General features: G+C 44.8%; 1 protein-coding gene across 2 annotated transcripts in view; it reads left to right on the top strand.

Moving 5' to 3' along the window:
* LOC124606955 (liprin-beta-1) overlaps nt 1–15,923 on the top strand; it is a 931,859-nt gene that overhangs the window by 274,426 nt on the left and 641,510 nt on the right. The gene's annotated exons all lie outside the window — the stretch shown is intronic.

The raw sequence follows: 15,923 nt of genomic DNA, 5'->3' as shown, positions 1-15,923 counted from the left end.
CCAAAGGACCGAAAAGCGATACAATAAAGGATCTGTTTGAAAAATTTCAACGGACTGGGAACGTGACGGATGAACGTGCTGGAAAGGTAGGGCGACCGCGTACGGCAACCACAGAGGGCAACGCGCAGCTAGTGCAGCAGGTGATCCAACAGCGGCCTCGGGTTTCCGTTCGCCGTGTTGCAGCTGCGGTCCAAATGACGCCAACGTCCACGTATCGTCTCATGCGGCAGAGTTTACACCTCTATCCATACAAAATTCAAACGCGGCAACCCCTTAGCGCCGCTACCATTGCTGCACGAGAGACATTCGCTAACGATGTAGTGCACAGGATTGATGACGGCGATATGCATGTGGGCAGCATTTGGTTTACTGACGAAGCTTATTTTTAGCTGGACGGCTTCGTCAATAAACAGAACTGGCGCATATGGGGAACCGAAAAGCCCCATGTTGCAGTCCCATCGTCCCTGCATCCTCAAAAAGTACTGGTGTGGGCCGGCGTTTCTTCCAAAGGAATCATTGGCCCATTTTTCAGATCCGAAACGATTACTGCATCACGCTATCTGGACATTCTTCGTGAATTTGTGGCGGTACAAACTGCCTTAGACGACACTGCGAACACCTCGTGGTTTATGCAAGATGGTGCCCGGCCACATCGCACGGCCGACGTCTTTAATTTCCTGAATGAATATTTCGATGATCGTGTGATTGCTTTGGGCTATCCGAAACATACAGGAGGCGGCGTGGATTGGCCTCCCTATTCGCCAGACATGAACCCCTGTGACTTCTTTCTGTGGGGACACTCGAAAGACCAGGTGTACCGCCAGAATCCAGAAACAATTGAACAGCTGAAGCAGTACATCTCATCTGCATGTGAAGCCATTCCGCCAGACACGTTGTCAAAGGTTTCGGGTAATTTCATTCAGAGACTACGCCATATTATTGCTACGCATGGTGGATATGTGGAAAATATCGTACTATAGAGTTTCCCAGACCGCAGCGCCATCTGTTGTTGAAAATTGTAACTACTGTAATTTCGAAAGTTTGTCTGCCTGAAAATGTACTGTTGTCCCAAGCATATTGCAACAAACGGTGTATTTCTATCGCTGCTCGTTTAGTTTTTATTGCCGTTTCAAATATACCGGTCATTTTTGAAACACCCTGTATCTGTGCTCTTTTCCAATCATTTGGTACCTTCCGTTCCTCTAGAGACTTGCGGTACACGGCTGTCAGAAGGGGGGCAAGTTCTTTCGCGTACTCTGTGTAGAATCGAATTGGTATCCCGTCAGGTCCACTGGACTTTCCTCTGTTGAGTGATTTCAGTTGTTTTTCTATTCCGTGGACACTTATTTCGATGTCAGCCAGTTTTTCGTTCGTCCGAGGGTTTAGAGAAGGAACTGCAGTGCGGTCTTCATCTGTGAAACAGCTTTGGAAAAAGCTCAGTGCGTGGACAGCTGGTACCACGTACCTACAGGAACATATGAAGTAGTTGAGGGATTCACGCTGCGCACAATCGCTGTTGTATTGCATTCCAAAGGTGAACGAAAGTGCTATTAAAGAGCTTATCGGTGTGTTTTGGCTCGTGACTGTATGGTTGCATGGAGAACTTACCCAATACTGATGTGGACGTCTCAGCAGTGTGCAAGTGATCCAGATCTAATGACATGCCTATTTACGGGACGTCTTTCCTCTCTCCTGTTCCTTGCAACATGCACCTGACCTCTCTAAGGGAAGCCGCTTACACCGCCGACGTAAGTCAGTGTGCGCACGGACGCCGCGGCGTGCCGTATCAGCGGCAGATGCTTGTCTGCGGGGCTGGTGCTCTCACGGCGGCGTTCCGCTAAGCGCTCCATCGCCGGTGCCGGGCTCTCAGCTTCGCAAGCCGCTCCTGCTGACAGCTCGCGTAACTCGCGCTCCCCGTGGGACGGGCGCTGCGCTGCCTCGGCCTCGCAAGCCGGGGCCCTCCTGGGGCGCTGCCGCTGAGTGCACTGCCGAGGTCGCCGCCACCGACTTCCGCCGTTACTTGTCACGCGACTTGCAACGCCAAGTCTTAAGTTTGTCAGTTTTTCCTAGAGGATACCTGTGCGAAGTGTGAAGTTCTGAGTGGCGCCTTGAAATAATCCCGTGTACCTATGTAACCTGGTCCTTCAGTAAATATTCGCACTTGGGTGAGACATTTTTTCTCAACGATGACCCACTTGTTGGACACCTTGGTCGAAGGCTCTGTATTCAGGCTGAGCAGCAAAGGTCCCACCTCCCCGCACTAGAAATGCATGCCACACATCTGAGAATATGGGATGGCGAGGCAAAATTTGATAGCCCACTGAAAGAGTTGAAAGCAAGTAAGTCGCCAGATCCTAATGGAATCCCAGTTTGCTTTTACATAGAGTACTCTACAGCACTGGCGCCTTACTTAGCTTGCATTTATCCCGAATCTCTCGCACAGAGCAAAGCCCCAGGCGGCTGGAAAAATGCGCAGGTGACTCCTGTGTATAATAAGGATAAGAGAACAGACCCAGAAAATTACAGACCAATAACTTTAACGTCGGTTTGCTTCAGAATTCTTGAACGTGTTCTGAGTTCGAATATACACTACTGGCCATTTTAATTGCTGCACCACGAAGATGAAGTGCTACAGACGCTAAATTTAACCGACAGGAAGAAGATGCTGTGATATGCAAATGATTAGTTTTTCAGAGCATTCACACAAGGTTGGCGCCGGTGGCAACACCTACAACGTGCTGACATGAGGAAAGTTTCCAACCGATTTCTCATACACAAACAGCAGTTGACCGGCGTTGCCTGGTGAAACGTTGTTGTGATGCCTCGTGTACGGAGGAGAAATACGTACCATCTTGTTTCCGACTTCGATCAAGGGCGGATTGTAGCCTATCGCGAATGCTGTTTATCGTATCGCGACATTGCTTCTCGCGTTGGTCGAGATCCAATGACTGTTAGCAGAATATTGAATCGGTGGGTTCGGGAGGGTAATAAGGAACGCCGTGCTGGATCCCAACGGCCTCGTATCACTAGCAGTCGAGATAACAGGCATGTTATCCGCATGGCTGTAACGGATCGTGCAGCCACGTCTCGATCCCTGAGTCAACAGGTGCGGACGTTTGCATGCAACCACCATCTGCACGAACAGTTCGGCGACGTTTGCAGCAGCATGGAGTATCAGCTCGGAGAACATGGCTGCGGTTACCCTTGACGCTGCATCACAGACAGGAGTGCCTGCGATGGTGTTCTCAACGACGAACCTGGGTGCACGAATGGCAAAACGTCATTTTTTCGGATGAATCCAGATTCTGTTTGCAGCATCATGATGGTCGCAACCGTGTTTGGCGACATCGCGGTGAACGCACATTGGAAGCGTGTATTCGTCATCGCCATACTGGCGTATCAGCCGGCGTGACGGTATGGGGTTACACTTCTCGGTCACCTGTTATTCGCACTGAACAGTGGACGTTACATTTCAGATGTGTTACGACCCGTGGCTCTACCCTTCATTCGATCCCTGCGAAACCCTACATTTCAGCAGGATAATGCACGACCGCATGTTGCAGGTCCTGTACTGAACTTTCTGGATACAGAAAATGTTCGACTGCTGTCCTGGCCAGCACATTCTCCAGATCTCTCACCAGTTGAAAACGTCTGGTCAATGGTGGCCGAGCAACTGGCTCGTCACAATACGCCAGTCACTACTCTTGATGAACTGTTGTACCGTGTTGAACCTGCATGGGCAGGTGTACCTCTACTACCATCCAAAGCTCTGTTTGACTCAATGGCCAGGCGTATCAAGGCCGTTATTACGGCCAGAGGTGGTTGTCTGGCTACTGATTTCTCAGGATCTGTGCACCCAAATTGCGTGAAAATGTAATCACATGTCAGTTCTAGTATAATATATTTGTTTAATGAATACCCGTTTATCATCTGCATTTCTTCTTGGTGCAGCAATTTTAATGGCCAGTAGTGTAATAATCTCCGTGACAGGGAAAAGCCTCTGTCCACATATCAGCACGGATTTAGAGAGCACGGCTCGCGTGATACTGAGCTTGCCCTTCTCTCACGTGAGATCCTTTGAACCGTGAGTGAAGGGCAACAGGCATACTCCATACTCCTAGATTTCCGTAAAGCATTTGACACAGTGCCACACTGTCCACTGTTAATGAAGTTACAAGTTCAAATGGCTCTGAGCACTATGAGACTTAAGATCTGAGGTCATCAGTCCCCTAGAACTTAGAGCTACTTAAACCTAACTAACCTAAGGACATCACACACATCCATTCCCGAGGCAGGATTCCAATAGCGACCGTAGCGGTCGCGTGGTTCCAGACTGAAGCGCCTAGATCCGCTCGGACACACCGGCCGGCCACAAGTATAAGGTATGGTCGAAGACTTCTTAAGTAATAGAACACAGTACGTTGTCATCGACAGCAGGTGTTCATCAGAAACAAGGGTACCATCAAGAGTGCCCCAGGGAAGTGTGATAGAACCATTGTTATGTACTATATAAATAAATGATCTGGCGGACAGAGTAAGCAGCAGTTTGCAACTGTTTTCTGACGTTACTATGGTGTATGGGAAGGTGTTAGACAAAATTTTTTGTTGGTGTGATGAGTGCAAGCCAGTTTTAAAAGTAGAAAAGTGTAAGTTAATGCGGGCGATTAGGAAAAAGGAACCCGTAACTTTCGAGTAGAGCATTAGTAGTGTGCTGCTGCTTGAGACAGTCACGTCGACTAAATAACTAGGCATAACGTTGCAAAGGAATATGAAATGGAATGAGCATGTAAGGATTATAGTAGGGAACACGAATGGTCAACTTTGGTTATTGAAAGAGACCGCACACAGGACGTTAGTGCTACTCGTTGTTGAGTACTGTTCGAGTCTTTGGGATCCGTACCGTGTCGGATTAAAGGAAGACATCGAGGCACTTTAGAGGCGGTCTGCTAGATATGTTACGGGCTGGTGCAAATAACACGCAACTATTGCGGAGATCCTTTGGGAACTCAAATGAGAATCCCTGGACGGAAAGTGACGTTCGTTTCGAGGGGTAGAATTGAGAAAATGTATTTGAGCCTGATTGCGGAACGATTCTACTGCCGCAAATGTACAGGTCGCGTAAGGACCGTGAAGATACGGTTCGAGAAATTAAGGCACATACGCTCTGATTGCAAGTGGAACAGGAAAGGAAATGACTAGTAATGGTTCTAGGTATCCTCCGCCACGCACCATACGGTGGTTCTCAGAGTATGTATGTATGTAGATTTAGATGAGGTATGTTTAACAAAAGCGGCTACGGTATCTAGATATGAGGAGGGCGGATGTCAGGCCAGACTTACTATAAGAATCATAAGAAAATGTAATTAGCTTTCGAAGAAAAGATCTTACAAAACGCTTGTTCGACTAATTCGTGAGAAGTTTTCGTCTGTCTGGGGCCCTTTCCACGCTAGATTGGCGGAAAAATAGAAAATACACTGGCGGAACTGGAAAGTGTTGCACCTTTAACATCTTGACCGAACGCCTTCAAAAACCTACTCCAGTATTTCCATACCGGTGAGATATGATGGTTAAAATTTGATTATTACCATATGCGAACTTATTTTCAGTACAGAAAAGTAGCGTTCTTTACAAACGAAGAATGGTGAGCACACGACGGCTGTTGGGCGTGTCTAACATTACTGGAACTTTTCAGGTGATGATCACAGCACAGCATGCGCACGTACAGCTTATCGCCTTTTCTGAAAAAGTTCTAATTAGCGTAAGGGTCGTGGGCAGCAGATTGCACAGACCCTTGGCTATAGTCCAATGACTGTTGAAGGAGTGATGGCGACATGGATACAGGACTACAGTGTGGCAAGAATAGCAGGTACGGGTCCATCCACAAGGTTACAACACGAGAAGACGGCACAATTGTTGGACTGATTCCAACGAATAGATAGCTGACGATAAGTGAAATCTAGAGAACATATTATTCGAAGCTGGATTGAGATCTTTAGTTGCCATTCGTCATTTACTGCTGATACCATTCCACAGACAGCAAATTCTTAGTGTAGAGCTACAATCGACTGGGACACTGAGCGACATTCTGTGGTGTTCAGCGGTGTGAGTGCAGCTTCTGTCTGAGGCGGTCAGATCGGTGTCCCGCGACGACCTGGTGGTATATGAGAAGAAGCAGAGATTTTCCAATCTCATGCTTAACTCCTGGATTCACGTTGCAAGCACATATAGGATATGGCAACAGGTTTGATTTCCTAATTCTTGAAGGAATGCTGAAGGATCGCCAGCATATGACAAGAAAGGTAAACCCCGTTGTCATTTTTGATGACGAAGTTACCAAATGACATATTCCAGCAGTATAATGTAATATCACACTGCAGTTCATACCGCAAAGACTTTTAGGAGTGCACTGACTCGCCTGCGCGAGCCAGTGATGTCTCTCACGTAGAGCATGTCTGGGATGCGATGGGGAAACACATACTTTCACAGCAGCCTGAAGCTAGCAGTGTTCATGAACTGACACAGCGTGTGTTTCAGGCATGGCAAGAAGTTCCCCAAGACGATGTTTGGAGGCTTTGTGCTTCCAAATCGCAACAAATACGAGTGTTTTTGTTCCTGTGGGGGGACCACACATCATACTATGCTGACGCTTACTATCTCCAACAGTGTAATAAAATAGGAGATGCACGTTTCGTCGCGTGCTTGTTCAGTCGCTTTGAGTGTATATAGGTGACGCTCTAAAAATTGCGAAGGGAGACGGTACAAGAAATACTGTGCATCGCAGCGACACCTATTCACAAAATCCCTAGAGACAACAAACAGTCTTATTGCCTCCAATTTGCACCCCACGTTATGACGAAGACGCTAAAGGTAGAGAAATTCGTGCTTATAGTTTGGGTTGGGGGGGGGGGGGGGGTTGACTGATAATTTTTCCCCGCCTTCTATCCACTAATGGAATAAGGAGGAGGAAAATAATGGTGAATGATACTGGGTATAACGAGCACTCACCGCGACACAATGTATGGTGGCTTGCATAGTACAAATGATGAAATATGTTAGCGTAATGTAGAGTATTTTGAGTGACAGGATCGATTTTATTATTACGTAAGTCCCCCATCTGCATGGTCTTGATGGTGAAGTGTTGTGTGTTTGTCCTGATACTTTATCGGACCACGGATAGTGGGCTGCAGTGACGCGCGTGGAGCAGTCCCCGCGCAATCAGATATCGCCAGCTCCGTGCTGATGGCATACTCTTCAGTGTTGATGTGCCCCACACATTAGCCTTTCTCGCATATCTCCCTGTGTATTTCATTGAGATACGGTGGTACGCAGGTGTTGCTCTTCCTATTCAGTGTTTATAAAATGAAATAAAGTTCTGTAGTACTGCATGATTCAGAAAAAAGGCGCTAAAATCAAATAGTAACCATGTGAGTTCAGTTTCTTGTTTTGAGGTAGTTCGGGTACTTCAGTGCCGTTTTAAAGACATATGAGGTAATCAAGTTTGAGGCGTTGCATGTACTCCGACAATTTAATCTTACTTACGTTCACTAGCTTTTTAAAATCACGATACACGAACATTAATAATTTACATTAATGGATGCACAACTACAGTACAGTAACCGCGTACATACAGGTTTGACTGAAAGCCAAATTTCTTACAAGCACGAGGTGATAACGTGTCATTTCGTGACATACAACAATTACTCGAAAGGATAATCACCAAAGAACAGCTCTTAACATCTTAGAGTATTTACATGTTTAGAATGTCACCACGGGCAAACTACCTTCTCAGCAAATAATTTTATGTCTTGCGGTGCTGAGATTTCGCTAGCGGTTTTATGATAGTGGTTCTATGCGTTTCAGTAATATGTTATGACAAAGGCGTAAATCGGGTGGCCAGGCAATCCATAAAGTAAAGCTGTAAGTGGAAACAAAACCGAAACTGCCCATGTTACGCAAAGGACAGTCAACATGGCGCGTGAAACTTACACAATCTCATGACATATTCCAGCAGTATAATGTAATATCACACTGCAGTTCATACCGCAAAGACTTTTAGGAGTGCACTGAATCTCGTGAAGCTATCTGTGCAGAAACTATTCCTATGTTTCGTTTAATATTCGCCCTCTCTTTACAGAACAGTCCTTCATGATGCTTTTGTCCCTATCAATGATGATGTGTGTTACTATAATTAGTTGTGTTCATGCAGAGCATGAGAATTGTCCTTGGGTGTTGTATGCTTTCGTAAGCCGGGTAATTAGGGGTTCACAACCCACCTGTTCCAACTTACCGAATAACCCACATACATCTAAAGCAGATGCTTGTCATGTCTTCACAAAAACACGTAATGCGATTGTATTTATACCTATAATTTAAAGAAAGTGACGAGCCACCGAAAATATTTGCCGCATCTGGGACTGTCCAAAAAATCCAAAGTCCAATCTGTACTGCAAATTATAGAGACGATGCAAAGTTCAAAGCTACGCCATAATAGTCGGTGTCTTTGTCTCATACTTCGCACATGAAATGTTGAGTACAAAGAAAGCATAGGTTTCAACAGGTAATTAATATTTTTCACATTATATTCTTATTCTACATCCCATTGGCTTAACTGCAGTGTCTTACCTAACTAAATCGGACGCTGACTGCCCCTTTCAGTCACAGTATTAATTTGTGATTTATATGAAAATGAAATCTTTAACAGTTTAATATCTGCATCTGACTATGTTGCATTGGAGATGAAGGAGAATCTAAGTTTTTCTCTCTCCGTGTTGGTTAAAATGGTTTTCAGTAATTTACTTCTAGATTCAAAATAAACATTTGGAGAAATAAAAGTATTAACATGGTGTTACTCGCGGATGATCAAATTATCATACAAGAGAGTGAAGGTAAATTACAAATGACATTATATAAACTAAATGAAATAAGTGTAATCTACAATCTGACTACATCTGTAAATAAAATTAGAACCATGGCCTTTTCAGGTATTCACTCAGTACCAACAAAAATAATCCTCAATAATGAACCGATATAACAGGTAGCGCATTTCATGGCTGGTTCAAATGGCTCTGAGCACTATGCGACATAACTTCTGAGGTCATCAGTCGCCTAGAACTTAGAACTAATTAAACCTAACTAACCTAAGGACATCACACACATCCATGCCCGAGGCAGGATTCGAACCTGCGACCGTAGCGGTCGCTCGGCTCCAGACTGTAGCGCCTACAACCGCGCGGCCACTCCGGCCGGCCCGCATTTCATGTATTTAGAATGTAGCGTATCATATAATCAAGATATGGATACACAGAAAAAAAACTAATTGGAAAATTTTTGTGGTAAGGTCTTGTGGGACCAAACTGCTGAGGTCATCGGTCCCTAAGCCTACACACTACTTAATCTAACTTAAACTAACTTACACTATGGACGACACACACATCCATGCCCGAGAGAGGACTCTAACCTCCGACGGGAGGAGTCGCACGGACCGTGACCACCGCATATATGAATCAATAACAAGAACACTTAAGGATAAAACAAGTAAGGAGCCGCAACTGAAATTTTATGAAGTCGTTGCAATCCGTACTTTATTAAAAGGGACAGAAAGTTGGAAGCTGACGAAGAAAGATTTACGACAAGTAGAAACTTCGGAAATGAAATGCCCAAGATCTGATAAAGGCTGCACTAGGGAAGACAAAATTAGAAACGAAGTAATAACGGAAGAAATAGGAATCAAGCCAACGACCCAAAATGGAGTCCAAAACAAACAAAGATTGAGAGAACATGTACTTCGTATGTTAACACATAGGCTTCCGAAGCTAGCAATAGATTGTAAACAGCGGGGCAAGAAAAGTGTGGGAAGACCGGAGGTGGGATGAGGAGACCGGAACAGGCGCTAGGCCTAACCCTCGAGTGGCAGAAGATGCAGAAGAAGAAGGAGGAGGAGGAGGAGGAGGAGGAGGAGGAAGAAGAAGATTCTGATTATTACGTAATTTAGATTACAGATTCGTAATTAACAAACTATTGGGAGTAAGTACTAAACCATTTGTTGTCGAAGTATGTAAATGTTAAAAGGTACATGGGTCACTATAGCATTCAAAAAGACAGATAGGAATCAGTAAACTTTATAATAATCAAATGCGTCGAGATTCATAAAATATCCCAAGTTCCTATTAGCAGGCTGTGTGAAGCCTGATACGTTACGACGCAACCTGAGGCCGGCAGCCACTATTGACTGTTCCCTACTGTCTATCTATTCGAGAGCGATATGTCCACTGAATGTGTGTTCACTGCTGTTCTCTACTTTAGTTGGCAAACGTGAGCATACATGGACATATTTTGCCACTTGATAAGCCCTGTTCCGGCGTCTATTTGAAATGGCCACAATTTAATAAAGTCCCAGTAATTACTATGATGTTTACGGTATTGCGTGGATATCTAGCAGTTCTCATACATTTTTTGGTTCTGTAGCGGATAAATTCGTGACATGTGCATATTGGACGCTGCCATCGAACTGATTTATAATCAGTACCGCCATAGGCCGAATATCGTTTCATTTGACTGACTAATTTTGCTCACCAGACGCCAGCATCTCCAGATATTCATTGCCCTGGCGACAACGCGTTAGAAGTTTAAGGTACCACTTCGTTGCATCTGATGGTGGTAAATCAAATAATACATAACTTGTGGCGGTGTATCTTTACTAGTACGTAAAGTCATCGGCATGCGTATGGCTGTTATTGCACTAATCTTAACACAGTGCCACGTTCCCGTTTGAAAGCAGCGGTGTCAGGCGAACACCCTTCATCCTGTCCACTATTACGGCGAAATGGAAAATAGTTAAATAAAAGGATTTTAATGTGTCTGCGATTGATCATAACTTGCGTTACACTATGAGAGGAACTGTCTATTAGTAGAAGGGGTTCTGAAAAGTAATGCCTGCGAAATTTTTATATGAAAACTCGTAAAGCTTTTTAGATAAAACGGACTTTATTAACATTCCACATCTGTATTCTTCATGTCTACACGTTTGCAGCCCTCTGGCGCTAAGTCTCCGAATTATAGCGTGTAACATTGTGGTGTGTAATGTAACTGTCGGTGGGTGAAAAACAGCGTGCTGTAATCGAGTTAGTCCACACATGGAGCATCCTCTCCTCCAGCACGTCAATGCCAGATCAAATACGAGCGCTGTGACATCTGCAACAATCTGACGCCTTGGCTTCACTGTCGTCTATCATCGTCCATACAGTCCCGACTTAGTCCCATCCAACTTTAATCTGTTTCCAAAACTTAAACACCACCTTCGAGGATTTCACTTTGCTAGTGCTGAAGTGGTGCAAGTAGAGGTAACGTTATGCCTTCGTCAAGGAAGTCAAACATTCTGCAGTGACGGTATCAACAAACAGGTCTCTCGTCGGGAGAAATGTTTTCGTCACTAGGGTGATTATGTTGAGAAATAAATATGTAGATACGAAGAATAAAGATGCAGAATGTCAATAACTTTTGTTTTATGTAAAAAGCTTTAAAAATATTCACGTAAAATTTAGGAGACATTACTACTCATTACGCCATCGTAGATGAGAGTAGCTGCTCAGTGAGTAATTTTTTAGAGCGCACTGGATGACGCGCAGCCGCAGGGGATCGCGAATGGGTCTGCTTCCACCGTCACCACACACCGCCACTTCCCCTAGCCACGCCCACACTTAATTTGTGAGGGAACCGCAGATGCAGTCTGGGGCCTACACTCCATTACGTTCACAAAGCGCGGCATTCCCAAGCGACCGGGCCTGCTTGCGGCACGGCATCGGTTGTCGCGACAAGTACTCGCCAGGCACGAGTTAACGCTTGAGGACTACTCGTGCGCAGGAATTGTCGCGGACGCATCTACGTTCCTTTGGGAGAAGAATGTCGCGTCTCCTTGCTGATTAAGCGTTTGCTTGATAGCGTACTCGGAAACTTCTCGTTAGATGGTGATATCTTGGTAGCTCGTTTCGATAGAACCAATATACGAGTGTGACCAGTTGAAAATAAGGCCGAAACGTGTACGTGTACGCCTTTAAATTTCCTATTTTACTATGACGGTATTTCGCGTAATTAGGCCTACATCTCCATTTATCAGTGTTCCAGTGTACTCTCACCACGCATTACCAGTAATTCGATTCGCATAATGTGGCAGATAATAAAATACAGGCTGGCAACAGCATGAAAAGCATTTTTGATGAAGAGAAATTTAACATTGCATATTAATTGAAGTGTAAGAAGACTCCTCTGAAGTTAGAAGACTTTCCTGAACGTATTGCGTGTAGGGTAGCCTTGTACATAAGTGATACGTTGATGATAAACAGTTAATACAGGAAGAGGATAGTAGTTTTCGAAATGTGATGCTACAGAAGAAAGCTAATGAATGGAAATTTATGGCATAACTTGCTTGAAAGAAGGGATAGGTTGATGGGACACACACTGAAGCGTCAAGGAATCGTAAATTTGCTAACGGACGGGAGTGTGAGGGGTACAAATTGTATATGGATACCAAGGCACGACTGTGATAATCAGGTTCATACGGACGTAGATGCTGTAGTTAAGGAGAGATGAAAAGGCCTGCACAGGTCAGACTAACGTGCAGAGCTGAAGCAGTCGAGGTCTCGGACCAAAGACAACAACAGCAACAACCTCTGGAAGCAGTTACTTCCATAAAATATCTTGGAGTATGCATACTGCGCGATTGCAAATGGAATGACTACATAAAAACTTATTGCGGGTAAGGCAGGTGCCAAACAAATTCATTCGAAGACTTCTCAGGAATTGTAGTCCGTCAGTAAAGGAATTAGCTTACAAAACATTTGTTTCACTAATACTTGAATATTACTCGCCAGTATGGGATCCGTGCCAGTTAGGCCTGTTGGAGGGAAGAGAGAAGATCCAAAGAAGGCGACTGCGTTTCGTGACAGGTTCATTTAATAAGCACGAAAGCGTCGCAGAAATGACATCGAATTCCATTGTCAGACACAAGAAGAGATGCCTTGTGCATTACGATGTGGTAGATAGATTCGAGCCCTCGCGGACTCTTCGCGACTGGCACAGGAAATGGGGGAAGTGACTGGTTCACGATCTACCCTTCGCCACACACTGCAAGGTGGTTTGCGGAGTATAAATGTAGACGTAGAACAGCAGCAACAGTGAAAGCGATGTAAGTATTCTGATACAAGTTGTTGTTGTGGTCTTCAGTCCTGAGACTGGTTTGATGCAGCTCTCCATGCTACTCTATCCTGTGCAAGCTTCTTCATCTCCCAGTACCTACTGCAATCTACATCCTTCTGAATCTGCTTAGTGTATTCATCTCTTGGTCTCCCTCTACGATTTTTACTCTGCACGCTGCCCTCCAATACTAAATTGGTGATCCCTTGATGCCTCAGAACATGTCCTACCAACCGATCCCTTCTTCTGGTCAAGTTGTGCCACAAACTTCTCTTCTCCCCAATCCTATTCAATACTTCCTCATTAGTTATGTGATCTACCCATCTAATCTTCAGCATTCTTCTGTAGCACCACATTTCGAAAGCTTATTATGATGATTTATAGATTTTCAGTTGTATCATCTGTTGATGATCAGAATTCTCATATTTAAGCATATAGTTTTTGTTTACATTCATTATCTCGCTCGTTGTATTTAAACATATGAAGACAATGCAGCGTACAGGCGCTGATATCTTTTCTGGAAAGCGTGGGACTTCCTCTCAAAAATCTTTTGCGTCATGCTGGTAACTACCCCATGTATGAAATTACATGCTTTTCATTATAGCCCTTGCCCCCTCTGTAACTCAGTGGTCAGTATGTGTGGCTAATATGCGGAGAACCCGGTTCGATGCGTGACGGTGCCAGGAATATTTCCTTGGTGGGAAGACTGGAACGGGTCTCACCCAGCCTCTTGATGCCAACTGAGAGGCTACTTGAGTGAGAAGTAGCAGCTCCAAGGTTTAGGAATCAGCCGCGCTCCATAAAGCATCCGGATGACGCCATTTGCAGAGGATGGTACGGCGGTCGGCAGGTTCCGAGGTCGTGATACCGTTGGATCTGGTATTAACGTAATAACTCTCGTAAGTTAAACTCACCATCAGTGTCAAACTGGCACCCCTGATGTGTCATGGCAGTGAAATGATGTGTATGTGCCAGCCGGTTTTGTGGAATCAGCGCAAAAAGATGAGTCACCGTGGACACATGATAGAACGTCAGAAAGAAGCTCTCATGTTTGGACGTGCCCATGAAGACACCCTTAATGAAGTTGTCCAATGTGTCTACATGGAATAGTCTTCCATTCGTATCCTTCTAATACGACATAGCAATGACTGTAAGGAAATCTTTACCGACAGCGACCAGTGACAAGTATAAGGCCTTGTCAATGATAGTCGGTTTCAAAGTTGACTGGAATTGCTGCTGCCAGGTGCCTTGAGATGACTGGGTGTTGTATATTCTTCATCATCATCATCATCATTCATCCCTATTACGGTCGGTGGAAGACAAAGGCAAACCACCTCCGCTAGGACCTTGCCTAGTACGGCGGTGCGGGTCTCCCGCATCGTCCCCTACGCTCGTTGGAGTATGGGACCTCATCATCACCACCTCACTGAAGACCATTTCTCACAGCGGCACACAAAGACACACGTCTTCAGTGGGCCAAACAACGCAGAAACTAGACAATGAGTGATGGTCTGTACTGTGGTCCAATGACGCGCCATTTAACGTCTTCTCATATTCTGCAAGGCATCGATTTCATAGACAGTCCGATGATACATTGAATGCGGAGTGTATGAAGGGTGTAATCAGGCTGGAGGTGATACAGTAATGTTCTTGAGTGATTTTCATATCAAGACTTGAGGCCACACGTTGGAAATATCTGCAAATATAAACCAGGATGTTTGAATGCATGGTCTCACGGAGATGAGAATTTATTCATCTCGCGCTTCCAGCCGTGTCAAGTAGTTAAAATGCGACGACCGAGTGTCCTTGGCCATTGCGAAGTGGTAAATGACTGCCGTGCCACTGTAACCTCGCCGTTATATAGCCGCGCTGTTGGCTGTGACGTCACTGATGCTCTCTTCCTCGCCAAATACAGGCGGGACATTACCACACGGTAATGTTTTCCTCCCGCCTCCGTCGCTCCCGCGTCAACCTTGCGATGGCCAAGTCCAGGCTGTGCTGTGCTGAAAACGACTGTCCTCATTGAGACGTTTTCAAAAATTTTTCCTTTCTGTGAATCATGAAAGAAGGTTGTATATATGGAAAAACCCTGGAGATACTAGAAGATATCAGATAGATTATATAATGGTAAGACAGAGATTTAGGAGCCAGGTTTTAAATTGTAAGACATTTCCAGGGGCAGATGTGGACTCTGACCACAGTCTATTGGTTATGAACGGTAGATTAAAACTGAAGAAACTGCAAAAAGGTGGGAATTTAAGGAGATGGGACCTGGATAAACTGACTAAACCAGAGGTTGTACAGGGTACTTGGAAGACCATAAGGGAACAATTGTCAGGAATGGGGAAAGAAATACAGTAGAAGAATAATGGGTAGCTTTGAGGGATGAAATAGTGAAGGCAGCAGAGGATCAAATAGGTAAAACGACGAGGGCTAGTAGAAACCCTTGGGTACCGGAAGAAATATTGAATTTAATAGATGAAAGGAGAAAATATAAAAATTCAGTAAATGAAGAAGGCAAAAAGCAATACAAACGTCTCAAAAATGAGATCGACAGGAAGTGAAAAATGGCTAAGCAGGGATGGCTAGAGGACAAATGTAAGGATGTAGAGGCTTATCTCACAAGGGATAAGATAGATACGCCTACAGGAAAATTAAAGAGACCTTTGGAGAAAGAACCACTTGCATGAATATCAAGAGCTTTGATGGAAAACCAGTTCTAAGCAAAAAAGGGA

Source organism: Schistocerca americana, chromosome 3, assembly GCF_021461395.2.
Source record: "Schistocerca americana isolate TAMUIC-IGC-003095 chromosome 3, iqSchAmer2.1, whole genome shotgun sequence".
Taxonomy (NCBI): domain Eukaryota; kingdom Metazoa; phylum Arthropoda; class Insecta; order Orthoptera; family Acrididae; genus Schistocerca; species Schistocerca americana.
The sequence above is the reverse complement of the archived record's forward strand: the minus strand, read 5'-3'. Positions and strand labels throughout refer to the sequence as shown.